Raw genomic sequence first — 15,421 nt, forward strand, 5'->3', positions numbered from 1 at the left:
CTTGCAGGAGGAGGCAACGCATCTGCTCCCTGGTGCATTTTGAGGGTGTCTGGCTGCAGAGCCTGGTGCAGAGGGCTTGCACCAGCTGGGACTGCTCAGTGCAACAACTGCAGGGGTCTACGCTCCAGGCAGAGGGGGCATGAATTACCCAGACTTGCAGGAAATGCTTTTTAGAAGCAAACTGGGTGAAAAGCAGGGCTAGTCCAGTAACAAATCATCAGTGCAAGAAAGTTGCTTGTATTTCAGCAGCACCTAGTTTTATGTATTATAAAGTAGTGCTTAAGAGAGCCCATTGAGATCCAGGTGTCACCTATTCAAAATCACTATTGCACACTGTATGTAAGTGGTGGGAGTGAAAGGACTGGTAGGCATGGCTGAAAGAAACTTTATCAAGGACCTTTGACAGGAAACATGGACTACAGCACAGGATGCAGAGCTGAAAGACATAATGGATACTTATTGGGACAACTAAAGTCTGTTGATCAGACCAGTGACAGTACAGCTAGTCTGAGAATGTTTTCGTTCACCCCCCTCTGTCACTCTTCTGATTTTAGCATAGATGTGTCCACAGTGAGAACTGGTCCATAACTTCTGTAAATCACCAGAGTTGAGAAAGGGAATGGAGGATACTGAGGGAGACAGGATAGCAAATGAGATTTCATAACAAGTCAGATACAGCTCTGCAAGAAGAATCCAAATTCTCCTGTTTCACAGTTCAGTGCCATCCAATGGTTCATTTCAATTTGATCTGAAATTGTTACTAATTTTTCCCCCCACTGTTTGGACTGTTCATTTGCAAGATGGATATTCAATCATATTAGGAGTGGTAAAATTCTTCTCTCTGAAAGTTCTCTCAGATTCTGCGTTTGGTTGATTCCTTTTACCACCATTTGTTCTTTCTCTCTCTGTTGTGGGTATTTTCCCATGAATGAGATTCTTCTCCAACTTTCCATTTTACTACTTTCTTCCCAAAGGAATATGAAACTTTCTTTAGGAACATCGTTTAGTTTGGATAAATGACTCATAAACTTCTAGCATTGGGGAAAAATGAAGAGGGAGTGTTCCTAGTAGAAGATGGGAGAGCCTATTAGTCCGTGCGAGAGCTGTGCACCGTTGGCAGCTGAGGTTTAGCCGGCTCAGCTCTTCCCCAGCTGAGGTTTAGTGGCTCAGCTCTTCCCCAGCTGAGGTTTAGCAGGCCATTCCCGCAGCTGTGGCTGAGCCGGCTCTTGCACTGGCGGTGCCGGGCAGAGGCAGCCGCCCTGGCGTTCTCAGGGTGTGCGCTCACAGCCCGGTGGGGGCTCCAGGGCAAAGAGAGCCCTCCTCGTGCAGCAGCCGGGTACCCACAGGACTCAAAAGCTTTTTAAAGAGTACTAAATAAGTTTCTTATTATTTCAGCATAAAACCCTATAGTATGTTCATGAATTGATTAACTGATTTTATGGACAGCCTCCCTTCAGATTGAATTCTCTAACTGGATTTGAAAGTGATTCTTTGCAGACACAAGAAACACACAGAGAATCATATTCTTGCAACCACAGATCAATTCAGGTATTTTGGAAGGCAAAAAGAAGAAATTCAAAGCTGGATTGAAGAAAGAGTTAAAAATTAACAGACCACGTATTTTAAAGTTTGAAGGCAAGCAGTTAAAGTTAGAGGCTGAAAGATTAGGAAAATAAATCATGCTTATAAATGTTTGAGTTGAAAACTTTCTTGCTAATATTAGAAATATTTAAAGGGGCAGCTGAATGCCAATTTGACTTGTTAATGAGCAGACATCCACTATCTTAGTTTTGCTTAGATTCCTGAATTCATGCAAATATCAGTTACCACCTCTAAATCTGCTTTTTTCACATATGAAGAATGAATGCTGTTGAGTGTGGTACCACCAGATAACTGAACAGAGTGAAATGTTTAGAATTAGATCTTCAGAAAGCAAGCATGAAGTTGTATTACTTGAAAATTACTGTAGTTTCCAAGGTGAAAATTGTAGAAGAATTGTTATACAGTTTGTAACGTATAAAAAACATTATTTTGATGGACCATTTTCTATGCTTTGAAATCAATGAAATACAAATGATGGGAACGTGATAACAAATATGAATGGGGTAAAAACTTGAGACCTTTACTGCTTGGAAAAAGGGAGTACTCAGACTTTCATGCTTTATGTTCTGGAAACTATCAGTAGCTGAAATGAAAAATCTTAATTTTCCTATATGTTATACACGGACATACTTGTAAAGGTAGTATCTTTTCTTTCTCTTTAAAGCTGTATGTGTATTATAAAAGCAGTTGCTTTCCACACTTTTTATTGACTTATATCTTCATAACTTTTGTTTAAACTAGTTTTGCATTAAAATATATGATGCCACCGTAATTCTCTCTGTTGTACGTATTTTCACAGGACTGCATGTTGCCAAAGTAATTCTGATTATACTTGCAAAAATCTCTTGCGAGCAAAATGCTGGTGCAACAAATACCTACTTTGTGCTTTTGGAGGAAATACATATATTTGAGAAAAGGAAGCTAAGTTTGTATGTGCTTTAGACCTGATTCAAGCACTTCCATTTAGTATAGCAGTACCGATAATCTCTGTTTTGCTATATCCCTACTTATTTGCCACAGAACAGCAAATATAAACAAAGATCAGTAATCCCTTTAATGTAAGTTCAATGCTAGGCCTTGTTAGATTCCTACCTCTTGTTTTTATGTAGGTAAGACAAGATATATAAAGGAAATACATATTTCCCTAGGGCTGTTTGATCTCAATTGAGTTTGCTTTGGAAGTGGTATTTTGGAAATAAATTGGTAATAATGTGGTTATAATACCAATAAATTGGTATTGGAAATATATTTTTGCTTTTTGAAATTGGTCTACTTTGCTGTCTTTGCCTAGAGTACCTATAGTCCCAAGGCTACTCTGCCAGCTGAGGACATCTCTACTGCAGCAGTTAATGAATGTTTGATGCATGGACTTGCTTCTTGACAATACACTTATCTTAGTGACCAGTTGTGGACCTCCAAGTAAAAAGCACTGTCCTACTCTAATATTTCAAGAAGATAATCTGCAAACTCTGGCTGATGGTGACCCTGCCATAGGAGCCAGCAGGAAGTCTGTTATGATTCCTCATGGATAGTTGGTTAACCATTAGCAGTTACCAAAAATAGCATTACATGTACACATACAGTGAAGAAGAAGCTAAAACATTTTGTGGGGAAAAACACTGTAAGAGTGGAAACTGTGACACAAGAAGGGTAAAGCTATAAACATCCATACAGAAGTTCTCTGTATCATTTGGTGGCTTTAGTACACAGAAGTGGCTGTGTGGAATAACAAACTGTTATACCTCTGAACTTCCCATTGAATAAAGAATCCTCAAAACCAAAAAATGAGACCATGAATAAGCAGTGAGCTCTCAGCTGAAAAGAAGCAATAGAAAACTAGGAAGGGAGAGAAGAATGAAGAGGAGTTGATGCTGAAAAAACAGGTGCCAAAAAAATCAGGGTTTGTCAGATTGGTTCGAGCAATAGTCCCTAGTTCTCATTAGCTCCATATACAGTGCATGTTGTCAGAGTCCTTTGGTCCTACATTAATTTATTACGTATTTTGATAAACAATTTATACTTCCCACAAGATGTGCCAGTGGAGACAGAGAAGGGAGGAAGCAATGTCTAGGAGCAGTCATGTAACAAAGGCACAAAATGCAACCAAGGGTTCTAAAAGTTTACTGAAACACATTTCTCGTATAATGCAATGATCAGATCAACCATCAATTATTCCTCCTAGGACTTCTATAGATCACCAAAGAACATAATTTTCTGAGTTCAGCCATTATTTATATGTGATATTAATATTATATAGTAAATGTACTTCATTCTTTTTATGCAGCTGAAGTGACATTGAGGAGAAACTGTGCAATTATCCAGCTGTACTGACACCATTAGGGAGCTTGGTCTGGATCACAGGTAAGTCAGATAAATATTTTGGCTTTGCATATTTGGGTACAGAGCCTGTGGCCAGCAGTTGGTATTTGGCATGCAACTGCCTACTTTATCCATTTTTATGCACCAACTAATTTCCTTGATGTAGGGATTTGGGGGTGGTGAAATAATTTCATAAATTATAAGCCAAAAAAAAAAAAAATCTGTTTCATCTACTTCATTCTGGATAGCCACTGTATAAAACCTGTCAAAAACATATTGCTTCGGGTTCATCCCTGCTGCAGTTCCATTGATTACAGTGGAGTTAAATCAAAGATGAATCTGTCTGTTCAATTTAAATCTAATGATTGGTTAAAAAGTCAGGGGGAGAGCCCTGTCTAAATCCAGGGCTGTTTTATCCTTGTGTCAGCATTTAATTCCATTTGCATATAAGCCTATTTCCCTTCTCTAAATTTAATTTGTTAGAGCTTGGCCCTCAGCAACAACAGCAACAACAAAGTAATTGCATGCAGTATTGGGCAATGGTGCCAATACAGCATGTGTTATAAAAATGTCTCATGCAAATTTATAAAATGTAGGCATTAGTGACACTCTGCCTGGTAACAGGTATCTGGATACTTGAAAAACACTCTAAGCTTGAGCTTCATGGACATGTGACATCTAATAATACACATATGAAGAAGCTTTTTTAAAATATCAGCTATTAATTGTGTCCGTTTCACCAAAGGAAATAAGATATCCATGTCTTGTATGACCAGTGGGAACATTCTAGAGTTTCATTGTGATGAGATAAAACTGGCTGAAGCTTAGGTCTCAGGCTGCACTAGATATTATCTGTGACTTTGCACAAGATACTTTTGCAGTGTGACTTAGAAAGCTTGTTTTAAACTGGGGAGGAGTGGTTGGCATTGTCACAATATACCTTGTTTGTTTAGCTGCTACACTCCACTGCAGTACTGTGTTCTCATATCACGTAGCCTCGAGACACAGTGCCCAATCTTCACTGAGACCTTTCACCTGGCCATTTTTGAATAAAAAGACTCTTATTTTTGAAGTTGACCTGATCAGCAGTCATTCCAATTCAGCTGTTCTTCCAAAGGTAGTGGTACCTGCCTTAAGTTGATAGAATCCTTTATTCTCCTTTTCCCTATCCTAAATATTTGATTGCACCCAAAGGGGAAACCCTCAAATCAAAACATTTTGTAGGATTTGAGTTTTTCTTCCTGCTTTAAACTCCAGCTTTTTCATCATCCATTATGATGCATTAAAACTAATCATGGTCATAGATTCTTATGTCTTGTCAATTTTGCACAACTTCATGATCTGTTGAGAAGAGGTCACTTCAGTTTCACCATTTGTGGAAAGAAGACACTGATGCTAAGGAGTAAATATATTGACCTGGGACACTGTGCAATTTTATGCAAATAACAAAGCTTGGAAGAAGAGCCAAGTTTTCTGAATTAGGGCTGCATGATGTGGGACTAACTAACAGAGAGCGGAGAATAAACACACATCCTCCCACTTTCTGATTTCTGTGTTTAGATAAATCAGGTTATTTCCTAATGTATCAGATCTTTTTAATACAGACTGTTCCTCATGTGGCAGGAAAGCTCACTATTACCTCTGTTACTTGCTCCCATTACCTCTTGATGCACTTGCAGCCTTTCCTCAGTAGGATTAGAAGGCACTCAGGACCTTTCAGGAGGCACTTACCACTTTACAGGATTAGGATAAGCCTACCTTTGATGTTTTTGTGATCATACCCATCTGTCATAACTGAACATGGTGAAGTAGGCTTTATTTTTATTTAATATTCTAATTATGTTTAAAAGGTCAAATATAAAAATATTTTTTCTCAGTTTGCCAGTTTTTCTTTAAAAAAATCAATGAGGATGTGTTGTTTTTTAATACATATGCTAACATTTGAAAAGTAAAAAATCCCCATGTTAGAATCAGCAAATAAAGACGTGGTTTCACCTGATTTTAAGGTTTAACAATTGTACTCTATGTCACACTCCTTCCTCTTCTTCCATCCATATATTCATTACAAATGTCAGATAAGGCTAATCCTTCATGTGACATTACTACAGATGGTTACACTGGGGACTTAAACCAGATGCTGATAGTCTGGATAATCTGGATAAAAGCTGGTAACCTAAAACAAATCCATTTTGTGTATTACTCATGCTAACAGTTAAGATATATATAAAATCTTTATTACCCTTTAACACTTTATATAACTCCTCTGCTTTCCTCTTTTTATAATTTCAAAGGTGTTATTTTAGAGAAGATTTTTCTTCATCTCTCACTGTCCTTCTACCTCAGCTAAATCACACATGTATGTATGTAATAAGATTTAGGGAGGAGAGAGACACTTTCTACATAAATATGAACACTACATTTATCTTTTGTTTTAAAATTTCCATTGGGTTGAAAATTTGCACTGGAAAGTAACTTTAATTTACTTTCATAAAAAGAGGTTTAATGAAAGCATTAACCATAAAAAAGTAACTCCCTTCTGTACTTTTGAAGAGTCTTTGAAATTCAGTGTTTAGGATGGGAGCTGATAGGGATGTGTTCTGCCGAGTGGCCCAGACCTCTGACTGCACTTGAGTATTTGGAACCCATTTTTCTGTCTATTTAAGAATAGTAATATCCTGTCTTAGATGATATTTACTCTGAATATTATGTATATGTTTATTCTTTCATTTAGTAATGAAGTTTGTATTCTGAACTGGGAGATTCACAAAGACTTGTCAGTCTAGGAAGAGCTCTTGGGTGTGTGTTAAGCAGCTAATTATTTACATGGGAAATTCTGTGACATAAACATACTGGATCCTTCCTTGCCCACCTATGACTATCACTGAATGCTGCCCATGCCTGGAGGAATTGGAGAGGAAGATGCTAGGTTATTGTTTGAAGTTTAGTGTAATACTATTTTGGGCTCTTTCAGCTGTATTACTTTTTATTTATTACTAGGTTTTGTTTCTAAGCTGGTCACTAGTCTGGAAGTATAGGAAAGTAAGTTTACCAAGCACCTGAGCTATGCAATTATTGTGTAGCTTTTCATCTGTTGCTTAGCACACTTGAGATTTAGATTAGGGTAAGCAACTTGAGCAGGTCCCCATACAGTAAATGATCTCAAGTCTAATCTGATCTCCTTTTAATCCAGTGAGCTATGAGGGAAGTGGTCTGGAGCATGGTTCATGAAGCATGGTTTCTGTGATTTGCTTCTAAGCTTGTTTTGGCCCTAGTGTGTACTACAGGAACAGGTAAAGAAGTCAAGGTGCCTGGTCAGAAAAAGCATGTGTAGTACTGAGGTTTGAATACTGGGATTTAATACAGCCTTCTGTTGCCAGTCAAAGCTCTCAGGTGGACAATTCTCATAGTCTTTAGCAGCATATCCAGTACCTAGTAATGACAATCTCTCTCAAAGTCCTTACTGTTTCACTGATTCTGAAAGTGTATAGATCACACCATTGATTCAAATCAGCACAGTTCTATTGAAATCAACAGAATTCATACAACTTACACCAGTGGAGAACCTTGATCCTTCCCTTCATGTATGGAATGATACAGCAGTGAAGAATACTGCTCACTGTGAGTTGAATAATTGTCAACAAGTTGCTGAAATTGTTTAGAAGAGTAGTCAGTCATTGGGCCTTAGAGCATACTGCAAGGATATATGGTGCAAATCTTCTACACCAATGGAGATTAGTAAAGACTTATTGTCCAGATATTTTCTGTTGATAATATGCTCTTATCAAATACCATCATAATTGTTGTTCATTTTGGGATCATAAACCTTTATAGTGGAAGAAAAGGTAAATACTTTGGTCTGAAAGGTTAGCCAGAGGAAGACAAATTATTGCAGAAGATGTGGAAAGGTGAAAAAGGTGAGTAATTGCATGAACTATTGCAAGCAAGGAATCAAACTCTTACAATTATGTGTTTTGAGGCAATTGCAGTCTTGGTGGGCTGATACACATTACACTAAATATCATAATTAATAGTGGTAATGTTATTTTAGTGTTTGTGGTAATCAAAGAGTGGAAGCAATAACTGGATCTAATTGATAGCAACATTTGACTAACTTTTGACAATTACTTTTTTAAGTGTAAATTTTTAAATTGTCACTTTAAACAGCAGCACTTCCTTGATGATTTATTTTAGAGGCTTACTGAAAGTATGAAACTAGAGTGAAGTTCTGTTATTGACCATATAGGTGTGGTTGAAAGACCTATGCACAGGGCAGACATTTTGCTACCATCTGTTCCACCTTAGAAGAAATGCCCAATTCAGCAGAGCTACTTCTTTGCATATTGTAGGCCTGATAATTCCATTTCAGCACTATAAAGTCTGATTCATCAAGAATGAAATGTCACTTTCAGGAATGCTGTTTAGTGGAGTATGTATGTATGGAAATGATGTTCTGGTATAGAGAGGGTCCTGGGTTATGTGTATTTTATGATCCACATATCTCTAATTCATCTTTTGCTTTTGAAACATAACACATGTTTGAGCTTCACTGATACGGGTTCCTGCTTATTATAGTTAATGGATTATTCATCCTCTTTGTCCTTGACATAATCCTAAGTATGTGCATAAAACTCAGATCATGTTGCCCATAAAAACCAATCAGCCCAGAGTTCTTCTGCAAGGTGTTGAACATTCACCCAGAGCAGATGGTAAAGATAATGTTTAATAAAGAGTTAGAGGATTAGTTGGAACAAAAATAAGCTAAGAGAAAAGGATAATTTCATTTCATATGAAACTCCATGACATTTCATGTACCCAAGGACTGATTAAAATTATGCCAAAAGCTGCTCTTTTTGGCCGGTTTGTCCTAATACTGACCCTGCTTATGTTGTCAGCTGCTGTATCTGCATGTGTTATTTTACCACTTTCTGAATAACTCAAAAGAAAGCTCTTCTGATTCTCCTGTGGCAGGCAAAAGTAATTCTTAATTAAATAGGAAGAGGAGAGATGATAGGATTCTGCTAAATGTGATGAATATATTTAAGCAACTGATATCTCAACTGAGGTTTAGAAGAGAAGTTTAATAGGTAATTTTAAACATAAATTTTAAATGGTAGTTTTCATAATATGTGGAGTTAAGCTTTGGTTTGCCTTGAATATTTAGATGCTGAATAAAAAACAGAGCAGGGAATAGTCCATGAATGATTTTCAGCCTTGTTTTAGGAAAATTTAATTTTGCTATCAAAAACATAGTGGAGTAACCAAACCTATACATTTTGCATTTTGCATTTTGCATAACATTTGTAATGAATGTCCAGTTGTTCTTTAATAAGGCTTAATAATAGAAATTGAATAAAACAAATCAGGAGCAAATATTTTACAGTTATGGTATTTCTGGCCCCATGGTTATCTGCTACAAATTTAAGATTTATAAATCAGAATCTCTGACAAAGTATGTCAGGTATGGATGCTGCAGAAACAAGTAAGTGGAATTTACTTGTAAATGTAGTGTCCTTTGTTCTGAACACAAAATTTAAAGCTGTTCTCGTAAATAAACACATGTTCTTGTCAGAAGACATTTTAGAATGGTTGGTGAGAGACAGACGACAACTCTTTCTTTTAATTGTTATGGCACAAGAGCAAAACAGGATCAAAATCCAAGCTATTAACTTATTTTACTGAGACTCAGTGGTCACTGAAGCATAAAACCAGATGTGAGCATCTCTGGACTCACGGCAGCTGAAGCTTAAAGGTCTGACCAGTGTTTAATGGTAGAGAACTGTTTGCTGCTTCTGTAATGCAAGAAGACAAAAGTATTCTAAAATCAACATAATGGCTTTTGCACTGAAGTGGGCCAAAGCCGAAACCTTTGAAAGCCTCTTGATATTTGCTGGCTTGGCTAATATTACTACCTAGTACTTCCAGAATTCAGCTGAAATCTTCTCAAAACCTGCTCTGCATTTTATAGCCATTTCCTGTGCTTAAGACAGTGTTTGGCTCCCTAAAATAAAGACCCTACAGTTGTTTTCTGCTTCAGATTATTCCTAACTTAACTTTTGCTCCTGTTGTTTCTCGAATTGGTTACTTTTGAAAATGTTCCATTGGGCACTTCAAACGGCTGAGTATATTTAAAATAGTCTGAATTAACATAAAAATAGCAAGACACAGTTAAGAATGAACTGGAAATTAATGAAACCTTAATTTCACTGACAATAATTATAAATATCTTCTTACAAGCTGCAGGTTTAGCTGACTAATGGTTGTGAAACACATTACTATAAAACTTATTTCCAAATTTCCTTCAGTCTGCTAAATGCTTGTCCATACTTTATTGTAGTCACCTTTTGAAATCACAGTGGCAAGAATAAAGCTCAGGAAGTCTGTCAGCTGATACACAGTATCAGCATGAGATAGTGCAGCTCAGCAAGAAGAGAGGGTCATATCGCACAGCTGAGATGAGACATAGATAAGTCTAAAGCAAGTTATGGCTTTATCTCATCTTAACCTTGAACCACATGCCCTTTCCAAAGCCTTCCCTTCCCCCCCATCCCCCCATGCTTGTACTGCACTACAGCTGTGCTGTAACAAACAGCTAGAATTAACAAAATTGGAGATGAGAGAAAGGCAGACTTAAAAAGGGTATTTTTTCATTCAAAACGTATTTCTTAAAGTGTACAGATAGAAATAAATTTACTAGCTGAATTTTGAAATAGAACAAGCAAGTCAGGTATGAAAGGACTTCCGTTTAGCACTTCATGTTAGTAGAAAAATGATAGCAATGAAATGTATTGTGAAACAAAATATTTTTAACTTGTTCATATTTTTAATTTAAATAATATTCCCACCACAATAACCCCCAAAAACTGTGGTCATTGAGGAGTGGGTAGGCATTCTAATTCTTTCCCAGATGGTGTATGATTAATGTACAAGTAATTTCTTCCAGCACTTGGAATGTTGTTCACCTTGTAAGTCCCTTCAGTTCCTCGCTCTCCAGCCTGCCAATTAGTGTGTTCACATCATCCTCAGATAATGCTTTTTTTTTCACCTATCTGTATTTTTTTTTTTGTCTTGGCAGGGAAATGTCAGAAAATAAGCTTTGTTTTGATTCCTTTCCCTTTGTTTTTCTCAACTGCTGCCTTTTCAAAAGTTTTCAGAAATCAAATGTGTGTGGCTGCTTTTTAATTCCCATTTTATCTGCAGTGGTTTCCTAGCTTTCATTCTCCAGCTCTAATATCTCCTTTAATGGGGTCTCTGTGCTTCTTTTCTCACAAGGTGAACACTTCACTTTTCTGTCTGAATGATACACTTATACTTCATTAAGAGATTTTTGTTTTTTGGTAGCTCTGGGATAAGTGAGATCCTACCACTAAGCATACCACATTCTGGATGCGTTTCTTGTATGCATAGTTATTGCTCTTGACTTGGAGTAATAAAATAATATTTTTTTTTTTTTTTCCTCTAAGGCAAATGTTCAAATTAATAATCTCTTTTTTCATTGTTAGATGCTTGTCCAAAGGAAGGTTAAACTTGAATATCATGAGACAGTAATTTTTTTAACAGAAAACCCACAAATTATTCATTAGCCCAATGTAAGTCTTTCTGGAACACACCCTTGTGAAGATAATAACTGGCATGATATGTGCTTTTCTCTAGCAATAGTTTTATTGGCAAATGTAATGTTTTGCTTCCTAGTTACATCAGTGGGTTTTAATAAAGAGATATCATGCAGCTACAAGAAACTATCTAATGATATTTCACAAACTGCTTTTCCCAACAGGAAAGAAAGTCAGTAGCAGCCAAAGTCACTACTTTTCATTACAAATATTCTTAATTTTTATCCCATTTTAGACTAGGGAATCTCCAGAATAACATAGTGTACCACATATGTCCAAAACTCAGAGCACAGCTAAATTTTCTCTTCCTCTCCAACTTCTGAGGTTGCTGCTGAAGATTTACTGTCTTACTAGGTCTGATGAAGTTCATACCCGAGACAGATCTCAGTCTGTAGCTGCAGTTCTATACCCAAAAGTGTAACAACAACGACTTAGTTCCTGCTGTTAGATTATTGCTGCACCTGTGACTTCTTAAATTAGCCCCAGCTGGACTAGCTGGGACCTACCAGCTGCCAGTGGGGAGCAGCAGTGTGCTCTAGTAGCTCTCCAGCTTCTCCATCACGTGCTTTTGAATGGAAAAACGGCACCGAGGCAGAAGGGCAGTGGCAAACTCAGGTTCTCTTTCCTCACACAGGAAATAACCCTTACGCAGTTTAAGCTGAGTCAAAGCCATATTCTAGCACCTGCCTTCCAGATAAATGCTTAAATTTCTGCATACTGCAGAAATATCATTGACATACTCACGTCTTAACTTGGAAGATCTCCCAGTCACCTGAAGTAAACTATCATTTTTCACCATGTGTGGCTTCTACTTTCTCCAGATATGCAAAAAAACCACCCAAACCAAACCAAACCAACAAACAAAAACCCACAAAAAACACAAACAAACAAAAAAACCCAACACCAATAAAAAACCAAACAAAAACCCAAACCTGGTGCAGAAGAAGAACTGGAAAAATCCCATTATAAAAAGAGATTTGAAAGGACTGGTGTTTTTTCCATCCAGTAAATAATAGTTTATTTAAAAGAAAGTACATGCTATGCCCTTCCTTAAATATCCTCTTCTGGAAAGCCCTGTAAAAGAGGAATGAATCATATGCTTAAAGGATGCCCTTCATTAGCATAATTAGAGAAGCAATACTGTCTTCTTTCTTCTGAGACAGCACATACCACCTGACTTGGCTTGGCTTGCCTATGCAAGTCACACTGAGCTGGCTGCTACTTTGGCCAGTGAGAACATGGAGAAGCTGGGTACAGAAAAGATTGGATCCCCACAGTTTCTAGTAACATCATGTTTTTCAACCTCCTTTCTTAAAGAAAGTATAGAAATTGCTCCAAGTTTTCAGTGAAGAGTGGTAAGATGCAAAATATATTACTATTCCCCAGAGGTTAAATTATTGGGTAGGAAGGATTCTCTGATGCCTTGCTTGTTTGTAATTGCCAATTAAAAAAAATTAAAGGAAATGTTTTATTTTAAACAATTCTATCCCCTTTTGAATGTAGGCAGACGTGTACATAGGAAAATCAAACTTATAATCTTTCCAATGCATATAAATTCAAGTATAACACTTTTAATCTTTAGCAGATAAGTATTTACTGGGGACTTAGATTCATTCTATTTCCTCAGCTGTGCTTTTGTTGGTATGATGGAGCTGTTTGTGACATTTGGTGTGGTGGGTTTGATTTTGCTTCAGGTTGACATTTCATGGCACTAAGTGTGAAAAATTGCATCCTCAACAAAACCTTCATTGCTGGAGCTCTTGGACACAACAATAACACCTTCTCATGCTAGTTGGAGCCTCTGTGATGTCTCAGTGGTTGCTTCACTGTTCTTTTTGAGTCTTTGACACTTACCCTGTTGCCATCAGATGCTAAAGATAAGATGGAAAAGCAAAAAATGTAGAAAAAGGAGAACAAAAAAGGCTACATATTGGTTTTGTGTACATTATTTAAGCAGGTCAGTTCTCTTGCAAATCAAATGAAAATGAAGTGAATGGAGGATAGCTGGAATAGGTATATCTATCATTACTAATCTGGACTAGGATTTCTTTCTATTGAAGCTACAGGAAGTCACATAAATAGGGGATAGTTTTCATTAATTTTCAATGTTTCTGAAATGTATATTTTCATATACATAAATACCTAATTATCAAGCATGATAGAAGTCTGTAGAGACTGCCTTGTGAATCAACAACAATGAGGCCTTTTCTTCATGAATCTGAGAGCCTTGGAGTACAAATCAAAGGAAATTAGGGAAAACTAAGAGTTAATGTATGGTAAGGTTGTTTAAGTTCAAGAGTGCAGTCTGTCTTTTACAGAAATACTAGTCTTATTGAGGCAAAATTTGTGATAGCAACACATGGCATTGCCTCAGAGAAAAGATAAATTTATATTGAATGATTTCTCAGTTAAACAGGGACCAACAGGGAGTTTATAATAAAACAATTTGCACTTTCTTTGGAATATGACAATGGCAATTTTTCTTGTGCTGAAAACAAACCATTACTGATGTATGTTTGAGACCCAGCAGGAAGTTTTCTAATGCAGACTCTTTCCACATCTATCCAGTAGCAGATGTAATTTTTCTAAGTTGTGTAACAGTATATAACACCATGTATTATTACTCTGGTCACATTTTCCTATTGTGGTGAAAAATTTAGTTTTGTTAGGAATCCCCCAGAAGTGACATATATCCCTCAGCCTTGAAAGTTTAGCTCTTAATGAATTAAAGACTTAAATTCACTTGTCTGTTTCTAGGTTTCATTAAAAATATTTGTGGTGTAATCTCTGATTCTAAAAAAATTATCAGGTAACATTTTGACATATCTAATAGCAATTTTTGATTCACATGGTCTAATGTAAATCAGGAGGGGTTCTTCTGTCAATGCAATAAATCTAGGTGAAAGGACTGACTTCCTTTTTGCATGAAATTTTAGTTGCATTTGAAATGCCTGATACTGGAAATATTTCTATTACTTGTGGCTTATTTTAGCTGTGTAACAGGAGGAAAGCTTGTCAGTATTTCTGATCTAAATCTGAGGTCTCAAATGTCTATTTTTGTCAGTATGGATACAGCCAATCCCACACAAGATTGGTACAGTACAGCCTGTGGACAGAGAATTGCATGTAAGAGCAACCAAGCTTTCAGGGGTTGTCCAGAATCTCTTCAGGTCAGATGGGACTATTAGTGCTCCCTAGCATTGGCCAGAGATGTTTCTAAGACTTCCTTGCTGAATGAGATGACACTGATACAGCTGATTCTGAACTAGGGAAACAGCTGCCATTTATAAGCTTGGGATCTTGAAGAGCTGCCCATCTAAAGGAATGCTTTGGTTGTTTGGTATTGGTGTGCAGCATTGATTTATGGGAGAAATGTTAGCAGAAATTAATTGTAAAGTATTGATAATTGCACTGAAATTTCAATACAGGCCCAAGGGGAACACATTCTTCTGATTTCTAGATTATATATAGCAACATCTTGATGCTATTATGATGATTACCACTTTGCAATTGGTATGTCTTAGCACAGGAATGTAACATTCCTAATGAGATATAGCAATAATTTACCTGTCACAAAATGATCTTTTCCCTTGGAAGTGACAGTGTCTTACTGTTACAAATATGTCCCCATTGACTAGAGCACTAATGAATACAGGTCTAGCATTATCATATTAGATATTTATACCATTTGATAAAGTGTAGAACTTGATCTGGATCAAAACTATTCATATAGTGCCTCAATACTAGTGCATGAATAGTAAGGCAGTGAGGATGATATCTTTTCTCTTTTTTTCCTGGCACACAGAAGGCTTGAGCTACTCAGGAAATAGTTTAGGTAGATGAAGAGATTTTTCAAAGGTGACTAGAAAAGTTAAGCATTGCAGTCTTAT

At 36.8% G+C, this 15,421-nt stretch overlaps 1 protein-coding gene across 12 annotated transcripts in view; it reads left to right on the forward strand.

The window, feature by feature from the left end:
* LOC128811770 (uncharacterized) overlaps positions 1-15,421 on the forward strand; it is a 499,902-nt gene that overhangs the window by 29,104 nt on the left and 455,377 nt on the right. For all 12 annotated transcript variants that reach the window (XR_008438457.1, XR_008438456.1, XR_008438459.1 and 9 more), the window contains one exon: positions 3,887-3,963. The gene's annotated coding sequence lies outside the window, so the exon portion shown is untranslated. The remainder of the gene's footprint in view (positions 1-3,886; positions 3,964-15,421) is intronic.

This window comes from Vidua macroura, chromosome 9 (assembly GCF_024509145.1).
Source record: "Vidua macroura isolate BioBank_ID:100142 chromosome 9, ASM2450914v1, whole genome shotgun sequence".
Lineage (NCBI taxonomy): Eukaryota > Metazoa > Chordata > Aves > Passeriformes > Viduidae > Vidua > Vidua macroura.